The sequence below is a fragment of the Lonchura striata genome, chromosome 1 (assembly GCF_046129695.1).
Source record: "Lonchura striata isolate bLonStr1 chromosome 1, bLonStr1.mat, whole genome shotgun sequence".
In the NCBI taxonomy this organism is placed as follows: Eukaryota; Metazoa; Chordata; class Aves; order Passeriformes; family Estrildidae; genus Lonchura; species Lonchura striata.
This window is the reverse complement of record NC_134603.1, coordinates 129,928,565-129,940,269: the sequence shown is the minus strand read 5'-3', so window position 1 is coordinate 129,940,269 and position 11,705 is coordinate 129,928,565.

Here is an 11,705-nt window from a genome sequence, read left to right as displayed (position 1 = left end):
TTCACAAAGATGTGAGAACTTTGCTTGCAATGTTGGGGAAACATTTGCAGTACCTGTTTCTTGTTGTGATTGTTTTTTTTTTTAAATTTTATTCCATAAAATTACTTCAGGCTTCTATTTGGACATTAGACGTTTCTTAATTTTGCAAGTCACTACACACAAAAGAATTTGTATTCCCATGTGAGAGAATTCAGCAGAGACTGACTTTAATAGCATCAAGTATTATAACAAAACATTTTGATTTCAATATTGCCTCTATTTATCCCAGCAGGAAAGCTCTTATTTCTGAATTCCCCATGGAACTAGCTCTTGTACTTGCTAATTGCTGTACCACTTCCCTGAAGCTTATCATCACTGAGGTCTAAGTTTCTCACAGAGAACTTGACTGGAAACAAACTCTCAAATAAAAGATATTTTCCATTAAAAACTAGTAAATTATACTCCACATTCTCATGATGCCTGTTATCCTGTAAATATGGACACATGTATGCAGAATGTAATTACACCTGGAACTGCAATAGGAATGCCAGTGCAGTGTGGTGGTGCCTTCTGGCTTCCCACTTGGTTTGTTCAATAGCATAGCATGAAGAGCCACATTAGTCACATACAAAGTCTATAGTCAAGTTTTGATTTTTAAATGGTGAAAATATATGCTTGTATTTGAATGCATTCCAGGGCAATGTTTTTAAGTGAATAACATATAAAAAATCCAAGCAATTTTCCACATTGATTAATGATTAATTTCTGAGGGATTTTACATAAGATCATGCATTTCGTACAAAATAAAAAACTATTTGCATAATGGGGATGTTGTATTAAATTAGATTATGTTCACACTGTAATTATGCCTTATAGCCCAAGTTCTTTTATACTGAATAGCATCAAAACCACATAATTTTCATTTTTTTGTTTCATATGGTAAGTATACCAGGGGATTATGTGAGGCAAGAAGAAACTAGAAGTGATAAAAAAATACCATATAAGCAGATGAAGGATAGCAATGTGTTCTGGTCTCAGACTGGAGGCAGTCTTTAAGTCAACATATCTGGAGTTGATATAAGATGTGACAGGTTAATTCCAAATTTAAATGGCTACTACAGTAAGTAAAAGAAAGCTTTGATTAAGAAGATATTTTTTTATAAAGACAACAAGAGGGTGCAGGTTTCTATTGCAGCAAAGAAATGTTGGATTCTATGCCAAAAAGTCTGGTAAATCAATCAATGAAATTAAAGGGTTTAGTGAACTTGCTTTCATAATCTCTCCGTCATCTAAAGACTCTTTTCAATACAAAAATGCTGAATCCAAGTAGCTGCAACTGCTGAAGCGTTCTCTTGACATGGCAAGACACCTTACCACACTGGCTCTCTATGTAACCCATATGTACTCATTTTGTTATATTTACTAGATAATACAAAGGATTACTGAATCAGGTCTCATTCCCAAAATGTTCTCTAGATTATCATGCATATTTTATGCATAAAGGTAAATATCTGGTGCTTTTTCCCCTCTATCTTCTCAAAGGTTGGAAAGACCAATTGATCTGCCCTTAATGATTGATAATAGGACAGATCTGACAAATCTTATATCTGGAATAATACCACATTAAATAACAGTATATCATGTTTGAAAGATTATAAGAATTGTACTGGTAGGTATAAAAATTATTTTCTGTTCATTTTTCAGACTTAGCAATATATTATTCCTTATTGAAAAATAAATAGAATTTTACTACCTAATTCCTCTTATTGGTAGAACACTGCCATCACCTTTTTCATGTTTCACTGATCTTTAAATGACATGCACAATATTAATGAGTTTAAGGGTTATTTTCAAAGAAATTTTTTGTATGTACTGCCTATCTTTTGTTTAACAAGGAAGCATTTTCTACTTTGGAGGCTGGACTTACTCTACCTCTTTTTCCTTCAGCTCTTTTGCTATTAAAGAGATCATAAAATTGTGCAATGTCAAGGAACAGCTGTAGAAATCTTTTTCAAGCAGGTTTCATTCTTTCACTCTGGCCATTTTGATACAAAATGCTGAATTGTGAAGTTCTTTGATGTGTATTGATGAGTATCTTTCAGCATAGTCATATCAAATCCTTCCTCTTCTGATATTGCACAGACCCATGAAGATCCTTTTTCATCCAGCCTTTGTAATTTTGAATAGGTTTGTCTGGTCCTGTTTAAGGTTGCTTACATCTTGGTTGTGGCAGTGATTCAGACTGGCTTTGTAGAATTGATGCTTATGTATCAAATAGATAAATGCTGTAATAAATGCCTAGAATGGGCTTTGCTTTCATCCTCAGTTACTTCCAGGACTCCCCAGAGTTTCTGGTTTTGCTCTTAATTTGCTTTATTCTTATGAGTCTTATTGGACAACATCTAATTCATTATGCAAAACACTCTACCCTGTGCTGATGGTTATATATAGATAGGGATTGGTTCCTTTTCTTCCCTCAGGGAATAAGTTGCAAGACATTAACCCATTGATATTTTGAGGCATGCTGTTAACACAGTTTCATTTGGCATCTTTTTTTTATCCATCTTCTGGACACAATTGTAGGTGCAGATAAATTATATCTCTCCCCTCATATATACAACAAAGTGCTCCATTATTCTATAGACCATCACCCCAAACAGGTGTTTAAGCATGTGGCACATTTTACTTACATGCATTTAACATATTGGGTTTTCTTTGACAGCTGAACCCTCAGAGGGCTCCTGGCACCTTAGGAGATGGCTAACACCCAGAGGAAATATATTTAGGTGATGTGTGAAGTGTTTGACCTTTTGCAGGCTCCAAAGCCTTGGGGGATTTAAATGCAAGGGTTAAATAGGCAGGTAGTTAACTTAATGGCATTTAAAAAAATTATATTAGTTTTTACAGGGCATTGATTTTGCACACCATCCAAATTGTCTGAGGACTCCCAAATTAACTGATCGTTTGCACAGCCTTCCTAGGCTTTTGAGATAACACACCTAGAAGTACAGAAGAAGTACAGAGAGCTGCATTTGCAAAGAGCGGTGGCACTAAGGGGTGAGGGATTACTGTGAGCAGCACTGCCAAGATCATTTGAACAGCATGAAAACTGCTGATAAACGCTGTGGAAAAAACCTGAAGTCCCCAGTTCACGGAAGCCTGCTCGACCAGATAGGCTTGAATGGCTGCCAGTGTGTGAATCAGATGTCACTTGGGTTTGTGCTGGAGCAGACAATCTGTTTCAGCAGCACCAGAGCCTGAAAAGAGGGAATGAATCAATGGGAAGAGACTCCATACACAATGTCCTTTTCATGTTACCCAGAAAACCAGTTTTATGCCAAATTACTCTGGGATCAGGCTTGTGCCATTTACCTTACTGGAAAGCAATAGCTCCCCTTTATCAGTCAGTACAGTAGTCATTTTCATTCCCATCTTTGCATTTAAGAAAGGGATAAGGTTTCTTTGCGAATAGCATTGACATAGGTTTCATTCTGTGAAGCCATGCAACTGTTGATAAATAATTATATTTGCCAACATTTAAATCACTTGTTTTCACGATAAGGAGAATTTAAATTTTCTTTTTGTATTAGTTGAAATTTTATTGGTTACAGGTTCTGTTCTACTCCTGGGACTCTCTCTGCCCCACTTACAGAAAATGCCAAATTAGAGAGCAAAGTAATTTTTTTTAATTTCAAGCTTTTTTCCTCCCCCAGAAACACAAGCATGCATGTGCACAGACACACACTCCATCATTTTGAACGCTGGTTTTGGTTATTGCAATTGACCAAATTGGCTTGAATTGTTTGTTGAATTATTTAAAACATAGAAGGGAGGGACCCAGTAAATTTTATATTTAGCAGTGGAGCTTAACTCTGTTCCTACCACAGCTCTAGTAGGCCACCTTTTCTGTTCAGGCTTGGTTTAGATGGTTTTCAGGTCTCTTAACTATATTCATTAATTTTCTGCTTACCTGACCTTTAAATAGCTACCATTTCTCTCAAGAATTTGAAAAACATTTACATTGGATACAGACACAAAAGAAGAACTTCAAGTCATGTGTCCAGCCAGTCAGTGAAAAACCATTCCAGGTTTAAGTTTCTGAGGGTATTGATTATTGCTGAGTGATATATTTGCACTTGATATTAACCAAGTAGTTCATGTATGGAAGCAGCCAGGATGGCAAACAGTGGTTCCTTAATAGGTAGACATGACACAATTATAATTTTTTGCCTCATTGCAGGGCTGTTATTCCTCCCCATTGCCCATCTTTCTAAATAAACTTGTTGTTTTGCATCCACTATTTACTAATCAGGAAAGCAGGAGAGTTGCTATCAGGGCAGAAATGAATGATGTGTAGAATAAAGGAAGGCTTAATTTAGATTAAAAATTAATTCTTTTGGATCTTTTGCAAAATATTTTTCTCACTGAGTGTGATTATGTTTGTGGTGTCTTCATGTCTTGCCACTCTTTTAATAATTGTACCTCTTTCCATGAAGCCCTGCTCAAATTATCACCAGTGTCCCTGGTGCTATATTATTCCATGCATATTTTGTGTCTGCTGCTGATTTAAGCCATAAATATTTCAAAAGCTCAAAGTTTAAAAAAAAAATCAATGATAACATATATGCAGCATCCATAATATATAAAGACAGTGGTCTGGAATGGCCATTTGAAAGTTCTGGAAAATTAATCATCATAATATTTATTGCAGAACTGTCTCCTTTATCAACATTATTATTATTGTTATTGATATTGCTATAGGCATCCTATTATTGTAGCCTTGTGCTTATTAGATGGGAGCCTGTTTCACAGGTGAAAACAAAGTTTCTACAGCTTTTTTGCCAAGTATTTTAAATAGTGAGATATATCAGGGCTTAGCTGCTCAGAGATATTCCTGCTGCCCTACATATGAAGGGACTTCAGCACCAAATAGCTGAGCACAGTGACCACACTGCTCTCCAGCCCATAGGCACAAGTGCAGGAAGCAATAGGAAGCATATGCTCCTCGTGGCCTCCAGCCCCCGAGTCTCTGAAACACATGGGCAATGTCCAGGAGATGGTGTGAAACAGAGCTGGAGCAGTAATTGTGCACTCTCTCTGGTTGCAGGCCTTTGGTGTCATGCTTGTGACTCCAAATGCTACCGTGAATAATTGAATCCCACCTGGGGTTGCAATGCCCCCCTGTGCCTGGTTTTAAACGATTATGAGTTTGGAGCCTCTGGGTGAAGACATACTACAGGCATCTGAAACCCCCATATTCATTTATCGCCTCATCTTTCTCTTTGTCAATTTGTTTTTTAATCATGTAAAAATAAACTGCTGAGGATACGCAGGAGTTCAGAATTAAATGGCTGTTAGCTGTGTGCCTCCAAATAGGCTTCATAGCTCTGATGGGATTTCACACTGCTGATGCTCTGCTGAGCAGAAATACCCAATGCCCAGGCTGAAAGGGCAACTTTGCCCCAGCCAGCACAGGAGGTTCTGTGAGCCACCTACCACGCAGTGCTTCACACAAGCTATAGCTCTACCTTGGTAGATAACCACAGTAATAACAATAACAATAATAATGTGAATTTTATTGTTCTGTTGGGGAGAAACAAGACTGGCTGCCTACCCTACAAGTTGCATCTGTATTTCCTCCAGCATGCTACTCAATGCCAGTGGCAAAGACTGTACAGCTCTGAATGTTGCTCATCCTGTTGCCTGCAGGTTTTATCAGAGATGTTTGTATGTAGCTGGTGGGGCTGTCATGAGAACTGCGGCCCTTAGGGTCAGAGGCAGTTTAAGATTAATCAGGAGTACCAGTACAGTTTCTGAGCTTGCTGCTTACAGCAAATTAACAATGTATCTAGAGTTGTTGACTAGAAATATTTATAATTGTAATAAAATAATTATTTGGGATATAAAGCTTTGTGAATGTTTTGTAGGTCAGTTTTGGAAGTTTATATAGGAAGAATTATGTAGTAACAGAATTCCAACCCACAGAAATCTAAGTCCTGAAATGTTTGTGACTTTCTGTGTATGTCAATACATTTAACAGTTTGCAGAGCTGACCAAACAAGATTTTCTTTTCATAAAACAGTAAGATTGGGTAATCTGTTGTACTTTCTCAATTAGTTGTAATGAGAGACATTTGACTACATTATTGGAAAACTAATATAATTATCGGATGCTGTATAGGAAAATTCATAACGATTTGGAGCTGCTGGGAACATTTAATGAGATTTCTTTTTTTTTGCTTTCATTCATTCAAGTATGTCCTTAAGCATTTAGATTGGTAAAGGTTGAGATATTTTGGCATGAAAAAGATTCTTAAATGCAGAATTCTTGTACAGTGGGGTCTGTTCATGTCCCAAACATTGTCTGAGCTTGATCAGAATGGAGAACATTTGTTTGGAGGTTTTTTGTAATTTTTTTCTATGATGAAGTTTCTGTCATAAGTTATGAGAAAACTAGATGTTTTTACTAATATCAGGTTGCTGCTTAATCTGAAAATTCAATACAGAAAAAAAAAGCTTTATTGGAAGGTTTAAGTACTCAGAATATTCTTGAGTAGAAAAAAAAAGACAAAATGAAAAAAAAAAGACACAACACTAATTGTTGTGGGCACTTTTATATCTAAATTCTAAATACAGCTTGTAGCTTGTGGCTGTTCAATGCTATAAGGCAGACTTCATGACTACATTTTAATGCAATGGTAACCCAACAAAAATTCATTTATCCCTCTGTATTAGGAAAATTATTCCTGAAGAACAAAAGTTTTCTGCAGTTTTAAGCTGTATCTTTGAGTGTAACTTTGAAGTAATTGTTTTTATGTTGTATAATATGACCCAAATATTGTGTTTTTGTCAGCATGTCTAATGGGTTGCTCAATACCCTTGTTTTGCACAGGTCATTGAGCCCATTCATGTTCAATGATATACAGTATGAATAGTAGGGTAGTTTGATACATCTACCTCATGGGTAGTTTGATACATCTTTAATAGAAGGTGAAGAAAATGGCACAAGTTTCTTTTTTGACCTTCTCGAAGTGCATTTCCAGATGAAATGAATTGCACTTTTAGCTTCATCAATGAAACGAGAAATTCTGCGGTAGAAAATGTTTAATTACTGCAGATAAACTTCTGAGAGCTGGCCAGTCATTTCCTGTGATTGCCATTATAATGCAAATTAAAGGAACATTTGTTTTAGATAAATTATTGTACAAAGTGAAAGGTCATCACAAGCATTTTCATCTCACTTCTGAGTTCTTGGATTAGTTTATGCTACTTGAACAACTTTGTCTATGACCTCAGTGCAAAATGCTCTGAATAAGTAGCTCTGCTCAGGGCTTTTAGCTTGAGACTGCATGAAAGAACTTTGAATACTTGATTGTAAGTCATATATACTTGAAATATATGTCAGTGAACATAAAAAAAAAGGTGAAAGTGGGCAACTTACTTCTTAGAAAGTGATTATTTGATATAAAAAATAATTTCAAGATTATTGTGATGACAAAAATTCGCTAGTGTCAATAAAATGAATATTATATTGAACAGACAAATATGAAAAGAACCCTGAAAGCCTAGTCCTAGATGAGCACTAACTTTATTAATGTTGAATTAAAATGGTTTGAGGTAATTCTAGGCCATTTACCAAGCTGCACAAAACCAAATTCATGATACACAAGACAGGCAGTTCAGGCATGGTTCTGGATAATTTTGGTGAAGTTGTAACAAAGAGGTGGTAAAGGCTAGTGGTGTATCTGGAGTATGGAGATACTTGTACTCTCTGACATGCCACTGAACTGGTGGATGTGAGGAACAGTTAGAGTGCTGTGGTGGAGTGTGACTGTGAATTGAACAACCCAGGGTACCATTCACCTCTGGGTGGTGGTCCTGGGAGAGGAGTCTGACCCTGGGCAATGAAAAGATGTAGGTGCTCCTCCAACATGCCTCTCCTCTGGCAGATCACCAGGCTGTGTCTTCTTGCTCTGAAAATTGCTGGCAGAGGAGTGGGGCAAGTGCTCAATGACACATTGATAAGACATTTTAGCATTTTGTATCAGAATATACACAGATAAAGAACTTTTAAAACTCAGTGGAGGTACAATATCACATGTTCTGAAGGTCTGCATGGAGGGCTTATATAGTGAAGTCTGGTAAAATAATATGATGGGAATAAGTACAAAACAAGTCTTTATTTAAGTGTCTTTTAACATGGTGTGTCTAAGATCTGTGGCAGAGAAGTATATTTCCACCTTGATACTTGGTCTTCGTGTCTGACACAGTTGATGGATGGCAGATGCAGCAGTGCTTACGACTTGCACAGAGTGTGAGGACAGAATGACCACAGTGGCCTGTCTCAAACACTGTTAATGTCCCAGAAAAGGACTTTTCCATGAAATAAACATAGAATAGACCTGAGAATAGAGAATAGAGAATAGACCTGGTGGAGGTGAGGTCTGCTTAGCACATCCTGAATAATGCATCCAGACAAAAATTCCCGCAGTGACAGTGTAAAGAAGAAACTGCTCATGCACATATCACCAGTCAAACAAAGATCACCCCAAATTATGGGACAGATGGCATCAGCAATCACCAAAGACCACCACAGCCCCCTCTGAATATGCCTCCCTGGACACCTGGAACTTGGACTGTAAGATAAGCCCCCACAGTGGGATTCTGAGATAAGATAAAGGTAGTACTGTCTGGGTGTCATCTCAGACTTAGAGGGAGGTTAACAAAGCTGAGGGAGAAAAATGAATACCTGATAATGGACACAAAGAATGCAGAACTTACAGGCCATAAGGAAATCTTGGTGGTAGGTTTAAAGCACTGATACCACTACTACTCTCTGTGAGTAGTGACCACAGGTTTCTTACTTTATCTAGAACACTCTTGGAATGGCACACTCACTCATGCTTCTGGGTTTAGGTTCCTTACTTTGGTGTAAAAAAAATCAGCTAGTGACGTTGTTGTGTTTCTCTCCAGCTTCTGCTCTTATGTCTTCAGGAAATGGAAATGAGACTATTGTTGGTTACAGGACTGACTTACACCTGGGTGGCATTCAGTAAGGCATAGCATTGCCACGTCTGTGCAAGTGTCTTACATTGAGGAAAATGGCTAATGGGCAGCTCTGTGACATTGCTGGCAAATCATCATTAATCAGTTTCCTTTTTATGGAAGAAGGAGGGTTATGAACAGGGAATATACTAGGAGAAAGAGAACCCAAAAAGCTGTGCTAAAATGCAAATCAGCACTTAAGAGACATAATGAAAACATTTAGAACAAGGTTTATCTAATTAGGATTTCACTGAGGTTTAGAGATAAAATACCATGTGAAGTTTCTCCTCACTTTGTCGTATGCACTGTGCAGTTTCCAGCATATCACACAGCTTATTTCCAACCTAACTGGGAGGGAGTGGCCCTTATTTATATTTTGTTTTTTACCCCAGGCATACTTTATTAATTATGCCACAGCAGGCATTATAAATCTTACTGTACACATGCCAGTGTTCTGTAAATTGATCCAATGGGCATTTATGTTGATCTTTTGCCTACTCATTGGTCCAGTTTTAATTTCCAAAGTGTTTTTTAATCTAATCTCAGTTCTACCCCTGGATTTATTGTTCCTTGTTTAAGATTGTTCTAAAAGTCTACTTATTTTTATACTGTTGTGTTTGATAGAGAAATTTAGCTTCTTGAAGGTAAATGGATGACAAACTAGTAACATTTGCAGAGCAACTTTCAGAATTAAGAAAGCTCTTTGTGGTCACTGTAAGACCAGGATTTTGTGTTAGGTGAGACAATGCAATAATGCCAAAACCTTTACTGTAAGAAGGGGTAAAATAAGGGACTAATTGCTTTGATACTCAGTTTTGGAGAGTGAATAGATTGCCCAAGTGTGCTACAAGAGAAGTACAAAAGCAGCTGTGAGAGACAGAGCTGTAGAGTGCTCTGCCACCAGGCAGAAGGCACCTTGTGCAAGAGAGGAGTGTTCAGAGATGAAGCTCACTGACCCCATCAGAAAAGCTATAAATGAAACATAAAAGGAGTGCAGTGAGTTTTAGGAGAGAAGGCTTTCTACCCCTGGTTTTATAGTCAGTCTAAGGTCATATGGATCCTTGCTGACACTGGGCACACAGTTATGGCTGTATCTTACCTTTCCTACCCTTGCCCAGGCTCTAGCAGTCATGGATGCTTGCAGTGAGCACACAAGATGAAGCATCTTTCTGGGCTCATGGTTCACAGTCCTGCTCTCATCTGGTGTTTGTGGTGGGGAGACCGTGGGACTGATATGAATCCCTTTGTCTTGGCTTTACCAGACTGGATACTCATTTGAATCAAGACCTTGTCTTGGCCCTGGGGATTTTACATTTATGTAATCCCATGATCATTAAATAGATATCAGAAATGTTTTCTCTCCCTCATTATCTTGATTTTTTTTCTTATTTTCTTTTTTGAAGCAGTTTCGGTTGGCTACATGCTGAATCTCACTCATTGCAGAATTTAGCAAGAAATGTCTGGCAGATAGACTTGGCCTATGAATCCATTTTCATAATGTTTCAACATCCACGTCATGGCTTTTTCCCTGACATGTGAGAGATTAAAAAAAAAAAAATAATAATAAATAAGCACATTATAACCCAGCAGGAATGATTTTTGCAGTTACATCTTAATGCAAGAACTACATAGCAGGAGGCTTATTAGGTCAGCATAATAAGCTCTAGAGTGGATCTGGGTTTTGTTTTCCTGCAAGTTTTAGTGCCTGCTATGGCACAAACTATGCCATGTGTGCTGTTTCAGAGACATCACAAAGAAACAGTAGTTGCAGAAGAGGCACAACATTGTCAAACGGAGCAACAGGAATTTGTGTATGTCGTTGATTTCAGTACAATGACCCTCCAGGAAGTGTCAGATTTCAAAGAAATCCCTGTAGAAGATCAGTTTTGTGTATATACAATTTAAAATGCTTGCTGCTGATATGTGGGGGTGATAAGAGCAATCATATTAGAAAGACCTGCAGTGCCCAGGCTGAGGAGATGTTGCAAGTTTACATGATGCCCACAAGAAAAAGACCCTGTTATCCCCAGAGGCAGTCTTCTAACATCTGTGGCCCTAATTCTTCTTAGGGAATTAAACTTTTTCCGTTTTTAAAGAGATTTGAAAAGGATTTTACTGATTTATAGGCTCATCCTCCTACTCAGCAAGTCACCAGTGCCTTCCCCTCAAGCCCACAAAACGAGATCCTACCAGCCGCAGCCGTGCCAGCGGCGCTCCCTGCCACAGCCGCACGAGCCGGGTGTTTGCACCAGCCAGCAGATGCACCCCTCACTTTGCAGCAAAACAACTAGAAGCTGATGGAAGAAACACAAAGCCTTTCTCCCTTTAGTGCTGCTGACAAAATAAGCAGCACAGGAATGTGCTTAGCAGGGAGATGATCGTGCTGTCAGAAAGCATTAAAAGAGTGCAAGCAGCTTCAGAGCCTGTTATGCAGGACAAGAGGTGCACACAAAGTCACCGCTCGTGTCTTGGTGAGCTCACCCTGTAAGACATTTTAGATGGAGCTGCTTGCACAGGATCTTATTGGCCTGTTAAAATATCCTCCTCTTCAACTTGGCCTGTACAAAATATACACTGCTGAGCCTGAGCATGTATTTTTAATTTAGTCAGTGTTTTATTGAAATGAAATATTGCAATATGCCGTGTACCATCAGAAAGTGTCAGGGGTTTTTTGAAGGTATT